Genomic DNA, 12331 nt, shown 5'->3' with positions numbered 1-12331 from the left:
TGCGACACCGAGGCTGTCATTTGTTTTTCTCTGAAGTGCCTGAAGGTAGGAAGGGGCCCGTGGCTGGGACCCACTGGGCCCCTGTGCCCCCGCCGCCGTGGCCCTGCACGCATCACTGGCCAGGAAGGCCTTCCACACGGGACGGTGAGACTGCGCAAATCCGGACGTGCTTCCTTCCCCGACGCAGTCCGCTCCCCGGAGCCACGGGCCCGGCCTGCCCTGCGCCCCTCGCCCCCTCCCACCACAGAATCTAAGACCTTTCAGCCGGCCGAGCCAGGGGCGGGGGTCCCCAGCAGATGCCTTCCGCGGCCACCAGGCCCCATGGCCTAAAGGGCTCCCAGGGCAACCTTACTCCCCGCCACCCGTGACGTCGAGGGAGCTACATTCCACAAAGTGCTGGCACTTACACCCGGAAGGCGGTGGACCCGTGTATAGGGTGGTGACCTCCCATTAGGAGCGATGTCATGGTTTGGAATGTTCATTATCGCCAAGGACCCGGTTAGAGGTATAAAGACCTTTTTTTCACCGTTACCTAATTTTTTTTTTTTTTCCCTATTACGTTTTGGGTTTTTTGTTTTGTTTTTTGTTATTGGTTTTTGTTTTGGTTTTGTTTTTTGGTTGTTTTTTTTTTTTTTTTTTTTGGTGTGTTGTACAGCAGTATAATTTTTCACTTATTTATTCCATCAAGTAGATATGGTTTGTACAATGTACAATGGTTCCATTTCAGAAAATAAAAAAAAATTCAAATCATGACCACCACGTGATTCTGTAGCATTATAATAGTAAATGTGATGGATGGTGAGAAGGTCCTGCACTGGTGCTGGCCTCTCCTGACCACCTGTGTGGCCCTGACCTTGTGTGGGACACTGAGCTCCTTGCAGGCAGGGACTGTCAACTCCCACCGTCGTGTTAGCTACCATCACAAAGCACGGGCTGGGTACTCTGGGCAGGTGTTGGAGACCACCCTGTTGAGGTGAGAACACAGCCCGTCGCATAGCCAGGCAGAGCCCTTCTGGAAAAGCCACACCTGCTCCCTGGTCAAGGGCACCAGCTTGCTATGTCCCTGACTTTGGGAGGCTGTGACTCATGGCAGGGGCTCTGAGGGGTCAGCTTAGGGGTGGATTGTAACTTTTTCTTGACTTGTCTTAACTAAGTGACTTGTGGCCAGGCCAGAGCCAGAGCCTTCCCAAGGTCCGTCCCTCTCCCAGCAGGGGGGCCACTTCTCTCCCTCAGCTCAGACTCCCTCCCCGGAGTTGACTATTCCTTTTTGGGCCTGTCTCACTGCCTCATCTTACACCTGAAACCTGAACTTGGCTGAGCCGCCTGCAAGGGGTATGTGTGTGGGGGGTAAGATTATGGTTTAAGCCAGGCCTGCCAAGACTCACCATGTTGACCCACCTGGAGGCAAATGTTCTCTCCTTTGTTTTGTCTGCCTCTCCTCCCCACCCCACCCCCTCCTTTTTAACATGTTCTAGTGTTTTTCCCAGGAGTGATTACGCAGCAAAATAAACTCCTGAACTCCGATAGAGAAAGTTCAACTTGACAAAACAGAAATCACAGGAGCCTTGTTTGCTCAAGCAAAACTTCAGCTCACGCCCTTTGGCTCCCTCCTTTGATGTCTTCTGTGTCTGCATCTCTGTCCTGGAAGAAGGTCCTTCCAGACTTGTCTCTCTGGCTCTACCACCCTTGTCTCCAACAACCTCCCCGCCATTATGTTTCTCAGTCATTCTCTTTCTGTCTTGGCTTCCCTATTGCTTCCGGCTTCCTGTCCGTGTGTGGAACTCTCTGACTTGCTCTCATGTGCCATTAATCTTGTGCACGAGCAGTCGTGCCCAAGAGCTGGAAATGTAGGCTTTGCAGGTGTTCCTGTGAGCATCCTGTGTGTGCTGGGCCCTGGGCAGCAGTGACTCAAGCTTGAGCCTTTCCTTCTAGGCAAAAAAAAAAAAAAAAAAAAAAGAGCCGGTGCCAGGATGGCCAGCACAGTTTGGAATTAGGGGACATGCATTTCGATGAGGGGTCGGCATCAGGAAGGCTTATGGGCGGAGAGAGTCCATGCATGGGGCTAAGAAGGTCGTTTTTCCTTGATGCTATGGAGTAGGCAGGAGGCTTCTGCACCAGGGCCCTGCTGGAACAGGGATGGTATTTCCAGGGAATGGCATGGATTGGAAAAAGCCAGACTAGAGGTGAGGCAAAGCAAGCAGGGAACTGGGGCGATAGGCCATGCAGGAGGCTGGGAGTTGACAAGGCCGAGTATTCCCAGGCAATCAGCACTGCAGCCTGGTGGGGTGGAGTCAGGTGGGCTGGAAGGGGCAGGTAGGGAAACTCACGTCCAGGTCTTAGCCCAGACTAAAGCAACGCGGTCCTGGAGGTCCACAGTCAAGACCAAGGAGGGATTGCAGACCTTCAAGGCCAAGTCTAACCATCCCCCTTCTCCAGGTGAGGAATGCTTTATTTCTCTCTAGAGGCTCATAGAAGACACCTTGCTCTTTGCTGGTTGCATTCTCCTCTTCTGCCAGTAGGGGTCACTCCTGCCCTCTCAGTCCCTAGGCCAGCCTGGTGTTGCAGGCGGGTACCAGCAGCATGGTCCCTCCCCCCACCAGGGTTGGTTCAGGGATGATCACATGGGCCAAGGTTGCCCAGTGAGAGTCAGCTCTGGGATTTCTGTGGGAACTGCTGGGAACGGGGCCTCCCAAAGTATTCACTAGGGAATTCCCTAAAGGGCCACCTCTGCTTCAACGTTGGGAGAGTCCTGCTTGAGAATGAAGCGAGCACTAGTACAAGTTGAAAGGGGGAGTTCAAGGGGTGCCTGGGTGGCTCAGTCATTAAGCATCTACCTTCAGCTCAGGTGGTGATCCCAGGGTCCTGGGATTGAGCACCGCATTGGGCTCCCTGAGCAGCAGAAAGCCTGCTTCTCCCTCTCCCACTCCCCCTGCTTGTGTTCCCTCTCTTGCTGTGTCTCTCTCTGTGTGTGTCAAATAAATAAATAAAATCTTAAAAAGGAAGAAAGAAAGATAGGAAAGGAAGAAAGAAGGGAAGAGAGAAAGAAAGAGAGCAAGGAAAGAAGGAAGAAAGGAAAAAAGAAAAGAAAAAAAAGAAAGATGAGGAGTTCGAGCTTCCAGAGAGCTGCATTTAACCACTTGGCCCCAGCCAGCCTTGAAGCCGGCCGCCTCCTGAACTTCTCAATCCTGTGAGTCAATGAATGCCCTTGCTGGTTTAAGTCCATTTTCCCTGGGTCTTTTCCCACATGAGCACCCCCCCACCCTGTCGTCTGTCCCAGGGCTTGGAGCATCACCTGGATGAATCCAGAAGGAGGGGTGGTTAGCCCTACGGTAGCTCTGACTCCTGAGACACTCTCTTTTCCCCCTCACAACTTCCCCTTTTAATGCTCCCATGTGATAAGGACTTAGATGATTCACTGAGCTGAGGAAAAGGATATAAACAGGATAACACAGACCCGTTTTGGACTTCTGAAACAGCCACTGCTGTCACCCTCAGAGCTCCAGCACTTCAGAGCTATGTCACCCCAGGTAAGTGTCTTAACCTCTCTGGGCCCTCATTTCCTCATCTGTAACATGGAAGAATAATAGTGCCTACTCGGGTTGTTGCAAGGATTAAATGAATTAATACAGGTGAAGGGCTTGGGACAGGTCCTTGCACATAGGAAATCTCAATAAATGGTAGCTGCTACTATTATTGCTATTACAGTTACTATCTTCGATCACATCTAGACAGTGGGAGTTCCACTCCTAGAGAACGAGGCACAGGGAAAGGCAAGAATTGGGTACCCCCGGCTGCTTTGGGCTTGCCTTCTGAGTTATGCTTGACTCTCTGAGGACCAGCCTTTTCCCTCAAATGACTGACCCTGGGGTCATCCACCCAGAGTCATCAATGGCCTGAATCGTGCCTTGAAGGATGAGTAGAAGGGTGCCAGGAACCAGGAAGAAGGGAAGACACTCGTGGCTGAGGAGATGAGGACATATTCCTGTTGCACTTGCTGGCTGCTCAGTAAAGCAGACCCAAGTGGGGAGCTTCAGGGGCCCGGGGTCTCAGAAGAGCAGCCCACTGGGGACTCAGTTCTCCAGGCTTCCTTCTTCATCCCTGTTCTTCCTCCACAGGCTCTTGAGAAAAGAGCCTCTGGGGAGCAAGGACCAGGATGTGGCGTCAGGCCTGTGGGTCCTGACTCCCCTTCCAGGATACCCCTGGGATGCTGGTGCCCATGGAGGCACTGGGTGACTCGAGGCCAGTGGCTTTCTCTCCTCAGACAGGAATATTGGCAGGAAGAACCGTTTGCTTTGCACCAAAGGATCTCAAGAGACTCTTCTAATTCCTGCTCTTTTCTGCCTCAAGGCTCCCTTGGTAATGAGCTCATTTGACCTCTGTGCCCCCTGGGATGATAGTTTAGAGCAGAGACCAGCCTCCCCATTATGCAGATAGGAAAACTGAGGCCAGGGAAGGACCTGAACACAGACTCAGTGAAGGAGGCTTTGGAATTCAACCTTTCACTAGGCGAGGGCTCAGCAAATCCAGCCCACCACCTGTTTTTGTAAATAAAGTTATTACTGGAGCACAGCCATGCACGTTCATTTACACGTCATCCCGGGACGCCTTCACAAGACAACAGCAAAGGTGAATCGTAGCTACAGAGGCTGTATGGTTGGCAGAGTAAAAAATACTTAGTATCTAGCCCTTTATGGGAAAAGTCTGCCAACCCTGGCGGTCGATCACACTTTCCCACAGAAACAAGGTGTAGATAAAAGAACAAGAAAATTCATGCCCTCCTATGTGCCTGGCGCTAACAAGCCTTTCCTGATGTGTTAATCACCACGTAAAGGTGTAGCTCCTTGAACTTGCGCACACTGAATACGCCTGCCTAACCGCCCCCCTCTGACTCTCCCAGTCACTACCCCCCAAAGGGCAACCACTCTCCCTACTTCCCTTTGCACAGGTGTGTTTTGCCTGGTTTTGACATTTCCGTTCGTGGAGTCACAGGATGTGCTCCTTTGTATCCACTCTATGCCATGTTTGTGAGCTTTAACAATACGGTTGCCCATCACTGGAGTCCATTCTTGCTAGAGAAGATGCCCTGGGGTGAAGACACGACAAGGTACTTACCCATTCTCCTGCTGCTGGCCACTTGGTCTGTTTCCAGTTTCCGTGGAGTGAGAGGACTATCCAAGATAGTGGACCCACATTACCTCGTCTCAGCCTGGCCTCAACCCTGACAGGGGGACCCCTGCATAGCCTCATTTGGAAGATGTGCAAGTCTGGAGACACGGCCGGTGTGGAAAGCTTTAGTAACGTGGTACTTGTGGTCCTGGCTCTCTGGCTTCGTTATTAGATTCTGCTTTGAAATCCCACTGTGACTACACACTGCAGGATTCCATTTGCACGAACTTTCTAGAAAAAGCAAAACTCTGGTGACTGAAGGTAAAGCCTGGGTTGTCAGAGACTGGGAGCAGCAAGGATGGACTGCAAAAGGGCAGGCGGTGATGGAAATATTCTAACAGTGGATGGCCGGCAGGATCACACAGCTGTGTTTCTTTAAAGCTGATCTAGCTCTGTGCTTCTAGTGGGTGAAATCGTATGGAATGTAAGTTATACCTCAATAAGGCTGTTCCCCCAAAATTCCAAATTTACACTCATCTGTTTCTTTGTGCATGCACATGCACGCACGCACACACACACACACACACAGACGCCGCCCCCCCCCCCCCGCCCCGCCTCAGTTTCCCTATCTATAAGAGAGAGGTCGCTGCTCAGTAGATGCGTGAGGCCGATTGTGCAAACAGTCGCGGGCCGTTTAGCCTGGGCCTCTTTGGCTTCCCCCACGATTAGACACCCCCCCACCAGCGTGGCCTCTCTCTGCAAAGGCCTGGGTCGGGGTGGGGGGGAGCTGGGGTGTCTCCCTGCAGAGGTGACATCTGAAGCGATCAGAATCCTGTTTGGCTTTGCTGCATCCGACCTGCAGCCGGCGGGGGCAGGAGAGCCACGCGCGGCGGAAGCACCGGCCCCAAACTGTTTCTCCAAGTAGTCCCCAGAGATGGCCCTTGGCTTTCAGCTTCTGCACTTGTTTATTTTCAAAGGGACGCTGCCAGACCACTAAGCCACCCCTGCCCTTTCATGGTTTGTTTTATGCTAGAGATTTCAGGAAGAGAGAGAGGAGGTAAAGTGACCTGAAACCAAGTCCTCCGCCAGCAAAGAACAGCAGCAGGCCCCAGCTGTTAGATTGGAGAGACACGTGGGGCCAGGATGCCCTCTCGCTGCCTGCCAGCCCCCAGAACGCTGGGACTCCTAATAGTGTGAATGCTCGTTGCAAATATTTAACAGTTGATGCTGGAACAACTGGACAGCCACCTGGAAACGGAACGAACCTCAGTCCATCCCCTGAGCCTTCCAGCCGGATTCACTCAAAATGGACCATAGACCAAAAATGTAACTCTAAACATTCTAGTAGAAAATACAGGAGAAAATCTCCGTGACTGGGGTTAGGCAGAACTGTTGTAAACATGACCTCAAAGTGCCAACTACGAAAGAAAAAGTTGATAAAACTGGACTTCATCAAAATTCAAAACTTCTGCTCTGCTAAAGTTACGCTGTTATGAGCCGGAAAGACACACCACAGCCCGGCAGACAGTCTTGGCCAAACATATATCTGATAAAGGACTTGTACCTAGTTCTATATAAAGAACTCTCAAGAATCAATAATAAGAAAGCAAACACCCCCGCCAAGAAGAAGAAAAAGAAAACCTAGCAAAATATCGGCATAGACATTTCATCAAAGAAAATATATGGGAAGCAAATGAGCACAGGAAAAATGCTGAACAGCATGAGTTATTAGGAAATGCAAGTTCAAAGCACAGTGAGATGCCAGTCTACTCCCAGTGGAATGCTGAAAAGATAGACCACACCAAGTGTCAGTGAGAGCGCTGCTCCGCCAGACCCCTCCAATCCCTCCCACATGGCGGGTGGGGAGCTAAAACAGTACAGCCACTTGGGAAATAGTTGGCAGATTCCTCTAAAGTTTAAACATCAACGTACAATGCAACCCAGAAATCCCACTCCTACACGTATTAATCTAAGAGAAATTAAGATGTCCATAAGCCTGTGCATAAATGTTTATAGTAGCCTTCTTTACATAATCCCCCCAAGCTGGAAACGACTAACATGGCCTTCGATTGCTGAGTGAATGAACAAACTGTGGTACGCTCATAAAGTGAAATCCTGCTCACAAATAAACAGGAAAAGGGGCGCCTGAGTGGCTCAGTCAGTTAAGTGGCAGACGCTTGATTTTGGCTCAGGTCATGATCTCAGGACTCTCGGACTGATCCCCGTGTTGGGCTCTGCCCCGGGTGGGAAAGCTCTTGAGGATTCTATCTCTTCCTCTGCCCCTCCCCCAACTCGAACTCTCTGTCTCTGAAATAAATAATCTTTAAAAAAATTTTTAGTTTGAGAGAGAGAGTGAGCAAGAGACAGAGCACATGAGAAGGGGCAGAGGTAGAGAAGCAGACTCCCCATGGAGAAGGGAGCCCAAAGTGGGGCTCGATCCCAGGACCAGAATTGTGCCAGGACCGCAGTTGAAGGCAGATGCTTAACAAACTGAGCCACCCAGGTGCCCCTAAATAAATCTTTTTTTTTTTTCTTTTACACAGGGGGTGCCTGGGTGGTTCAGTCGTTCAGCATCTGCCTTCGGCTGGGGTCATGATCTTAGAGTCCCAGGATGGAGCCCTGCATCAGAATTCCCACTCAGCGGGGAGTCTGCTTCTCCCTCTGACCCTCTCCACTCTCGTACTCTCTCTCAAATAAATATATAAAATCTTTTTTTTTTTCCAAAAGAAAAGAAATAAAGAGGCATGAACTAGAGACACTAAAGAATAGGGAAGAATCTCAGATACATTATGCTGAATGAAAGAAACCAGACTTAAGGCTATGTACTGAAAGATTCCATTTCTATGGCATTCTGGAAAGAGCAAAACAGCAGGGACAAGAAGTATGTCTGTGGTTGCCAGGGACTGGGGTAGAAGAAAGGGGTCGAGGGAAGCCTCTGTGTGTTGGGGTGGGGAGGAGGGTACCGGAAATCTGCCACATATCGACTGCAGTGGTGATTACGTGACAGCATATTTTTGTCAAAATTCATGGAACTGTACCGTAAAGAGAGAGGTTTTCTGCATATAAATTATACCCCACCCAAACCAAACAATCATAATAAACCAATATGGCACCACATACTAGGTTCCAGGCACTGTTGGAAGTACCTCACACATACTGACTTACTCGATCCTCACAACAACCCCAGGGAGTGGGCATTAATTATCCTAAATAGTGAAAGCTTTGTCCCCAGAGCTCTCTCACCTTCAATTTCCTCCCCACCTTGGTCTGACCCCGAGCACGTACTTCCTTCTGCAACCCTCACCTCTCCTGGGGCTGTTTTCTTCCCACAGCTATAGTAGGAAGAGATCCCACTAACTTGCTCCCGTGAGAGGCATACAGCTGATGAAGAGGCATGGCAGGAAATGCAAACTCAAATGCCTACAGGAGCCAGGCAGGTAATGGAAAGAAGCAAAAACCCACTGGGACAATAGGGAATGGTGGGGACTGTGGGAAATGGGAGCGCCCATGCTGCATCTAAAGGGGACAGTTGCTCCGGAGCTCCAGCTGCTACCAGGTAGAAATGATAAGGGCCCCATGTTGTCAGACCTTCTGATAGTTCAAGAAAATTCTAACATTCTCACGCTTATATGAAATATCATGATTTTTTAAATGTCAGCAAATCAGCCAAATTAAGAACAAAAAGCTGTTTAGATAATGTTCTTATTATTGTATATTAATGGCAAGTTCACCCCCTCTTTTCCGCCAAAATCGCCCCCACAGTACAAGAAAACAAGAAGCAGGAGCGGCAAATCCAAATTTAGGGAAAGAAGGCGACATCGGGAGCCCCAGGCTACAATATACAGAGTGGAAAGGAGGAGGAGGGACGTGAATGGGCTCTGCAAGGTGAGAAAGATCAGACCCCAGGGCTGGAGAGGTAGAATCTAGTGAGAGGCAAGCCATTCCTCTCCGCAGCCCCGGAAAATCTCAGGAATTGGATGTCTCCGCTACTGCAGAAGGCAGGGGACTAAAACGGGGCTTGGTTGAAAGTCTGACTATGAGGGGCACCTGGGTGGCTCAGTGGGTTAAAGCCTCTGCCTTTGGCTCAGGTCATGATCTCAGGGTCCTGGGATCGAGCCCCACATCGGGCTCTCTGCTCAGCAGGGAACCTGCTTCCTCCTCTCTCTCTCTGCCTACTTGTGATCTCTGTCTGTCAAATAAATAAATAAAATCTAAAAAAAAAAAAAATCTGTATATGAAACAGACCTCTAGGTTGCCTCCTACATCCTGCTCAGTCTCAGCTGACCACCCTCTCTCCCTTCCTCTGGAGACAGGGGGTTTAACATCTGGAGAAATTACATCAGAGAGGCTCCAGGCTCCTGGACAGTAGCATGGAGGAGGGCAGGGAAGAAGCCGGAAGCTGCAGGCAGAGAGTTCGGCGGTAGTGGACAGATGAACAGCAAGACCCCTTCCCCCTCCCCTGGCCTTGTCCCAGAGAGTCAGTAGACAGGCTTATCCTTTCCCAGAAAGCGACTGGAGCTCAGAGCAAAGACCACCAGATTGTGACATTCTGGAGTCTCTAACCTAAAAGCTCCCTGGCCACCCACGGGCTCGCCGCTTATGAGCAAAGTTCCAGCCACATGCACAGATCCTGGCGGACATTCTAATGGGAGCCCAGACCTTTGTGGAAAGCTTCCCACATGAAAAGAGAGTTCAAAACAAACTAATGGGAAAAAAAAAAAAAGAAGAAGAAGAAGAAGAAAAAGAAACATAAATAATTCAGTGAGCAAAAGATAATTTCAAATAAACTCAAAGTACTATTCTTGGAGAGATGAGATGGGATTGCATCTATGAAACAGGAACCAATGCTCTCTCTATCAAGAAAGAACACACCAAAATTAAGAAAGACCCCTAAGAAAAAAGTTTTAATGTGGCGTAAGTTAAAATTTTGGTAAAATTCCCCAAAAAGTAGGTCAGAGAGACAGAAGTCAGAAAATATAATAAAATTAGAGAATGGATCCAATGGGTCCAATATCTAATAGAAGTTCCAGAAAGAACAGGACAAAATGAAATGGAGAAAATAATCAATTACATAATATAAAACAATATTCCTCATATGAGGACATGAACCTTCAGGTTAAAAGTGTCCGCAGAGGGGCACCCGGGTGGCTCAACTGGTTGAGCATCCAGCTCTTGGTTTCAGCTCAGGTCATGACCTCATGGGTGTGAGAATGAACAGAGTCAGGGTCCACACTTAATGCAGAACCCGTGTCAGATTCTTTTCCCCTCTCCCTCTGCTCCTCCCCTGCTCTCATGCTCTGTCTCTCTCTCTAAAATGAATAAGTAAAATCTTACAAAAATAAAATAAAAGAACTGAGTGTGGTGCATAAACAATGAGTTTTGGACTGAAAAAAAAATTTTTTAATAAATAAAATAAATAAAAGAGCCCACAGAGTGCCCAACCTCATTAATTTTAAATGGACCCACACCAAGACACCTGATCATAAAATTCAGAACACTAAAAACAGAAGGGCTCCCAGAGAGAAAAACAGGTCATGGGAAAAAAAACAAAAACAAAAACAAAACACAGTATGGGAATGGCATTGGAGGGGTGCCTGTGGCTCAGTCAGTTAAGCGTCCCACTCTTGATTTCAGCTCAGGCCATGATCTCAGTGTTGTGAGATTGAGTCCTGTGTTGAGCTCCATGCTCAGTGGGGAGTCTGCTTGAGATTTTCTCTCTCCTTCCCCCTCTGCCTCCCCCCAACTCCTTTCATCTTTCTCTCTCTTTCAAATAAATAGATAAATCTTAATCAAACAAAAAAGAATGATATTGGATGTCTCAAAACCAATATCAGAAGCTATAAGATAGTGGAGCAATATCTTTCAAATTCAGAGGACAAATGATTTTCAATCTACATTTTTCTACCCAGACAAACTGTTATTAGGTAAAATAAAATCACGTTTAGATGTGCAAAACCCACCAAATTCTGCTTCCTATGACCTTTCTGCAGAGGCTACTAGAGGATATACTCCTGTGAAACAAGAAGGTACACCAGGAAAGATAAAGACAAGGAGTCCAGGAAATACTACATTTGTGTGTTTCTTTTTTAAAAGGTAGAATTAATATTTTATTGTTACTTATAATCAGAGGGTAGTTGGGTATATAGTCTTAATGCTTGATCTTTCCTTTTCATAAATAAAACAATTATAAGGTTTTTTTTTTAAAGATTTTTTTATTTATTTCTTTGACAGACAGAGATCACAAGTAGGCAGAGAGGCAGGCAGAGAGAGAGAGAGAGGGAAGCAGGCTCCCTGCTGAGCAGAGAGCCCGATGCGGGACTCGATCCCAGGACCCTGAGATCATGACCTGAGCCGAAGGCAGCGGCTTAACCCACTGAGCCACCCAGGCGCCCCAATTATAAGGTTTTTTAAAAAAAGATTTTATTTATTTGAGGGAGCAAGAGAGTCAGAGAGAGCATGAGGGGAGGGGAGGGGCAGAGAGAGAAGCAGATACCCCACTGAGCAGAGAGACCAATATGGGGCTCGATCTCAGGACTCTGGGATCATGACCCACGCCAAAGGCAAACACTTAACTGACTGAGCCACCCAGGCTCTCCCCGCACCAAAATTATAAGTTTTAAACAGGCAATGGCTGGTTATGCTTCAGCAAACCTGGTTAGATTAATTCATTCTTTAAGAGTTTCTTTATTAACTCCAGAAAATCCAACCATCTTTTGTCCTTTCAAAAAAAACAAAACTGGAAAGTTGGCATGCATTTGACTCCACATTCTAAAGCAACATCCTGACAGTCATTCCTATCTGCTTCAAGGAACATCATGTTGGAATACTTTTCAGAGAAGGAATGAAGAAAGGCTTGATCATTTTGCCAGGTCCACTACATGTGAATGAGAAGTCAACAGCAACAAGTTTATCTCTTGCACTGTTCAAGGCGTCCTGAAAAGCATACTTGCTCTCAATCTGCTTCACCATTTTGGTGGTTGGGGTCTGACAAACAATTGTAAAAACCAGTGAAAGGGGATCCAAAGCATCAGACAGAGCTTAGGAAATAGTATATTTGACACAGGATCAATGAAGGAAATTTCCAGGATGATAAAGCGAGGTCCCAGGACAATAACTATGCAGTAAGCCTAGACAAAATCGATCCATATTGTTAGTACAAAGGACTTTAGTGGGAAAAATTGAGGCTGATAAGATCTGACAGGGTTGACTCTGTCAAAATTGTATT

General features: G+C 48.1%; 1 long non-coding RNA gene and 1 pseudogene across 1 annotated transcript; one reads left to right on the top strand and one right to left on the bottom strand.

The window, feature by feature from the left end:
• Window positions 1–3062: 3062 nt before the first annotated feature.
• LOC125082212 (uncharacterized) lies at window positions 3063–5960 on the top strand. The gene is made up of 3 exons (XR_007121912.1): window positions 3063–3187; window positions 3477–3527; window positions 3706–5960. It is a non-coding gene; the product is annotated as an uncharacterized LOC125082212 (long non-coding RNA).
• A 5811-nt stretch (window positions 5961–11771) lies between these two features.
• Window positions 11772–12075, bottom strand: LOC125081806 (thioredoxin-like; annotated as a pseudogene).
• Window positions 12076–12331: the final 256 nt, after the last annotated feature.

The sequence above is a fragment of the Lutra lutra genome, chromosome 12 (assembly GCF_902655055.1).
Source record: "Lutra lutra chromosome 12, mLutLut1.2, whole genome shotgun sequence".
Taxonomy (NCBI): Eukaryota; Metazoa; Chordata; class Mammalia; order Carnivora; family Mustelidae; genus Lutra; species Lutra lutra.
Note: the sequence above shows the minus strand (reverse complement) of the source record. Positions and strands in the feature narration are given on the sequence as shown.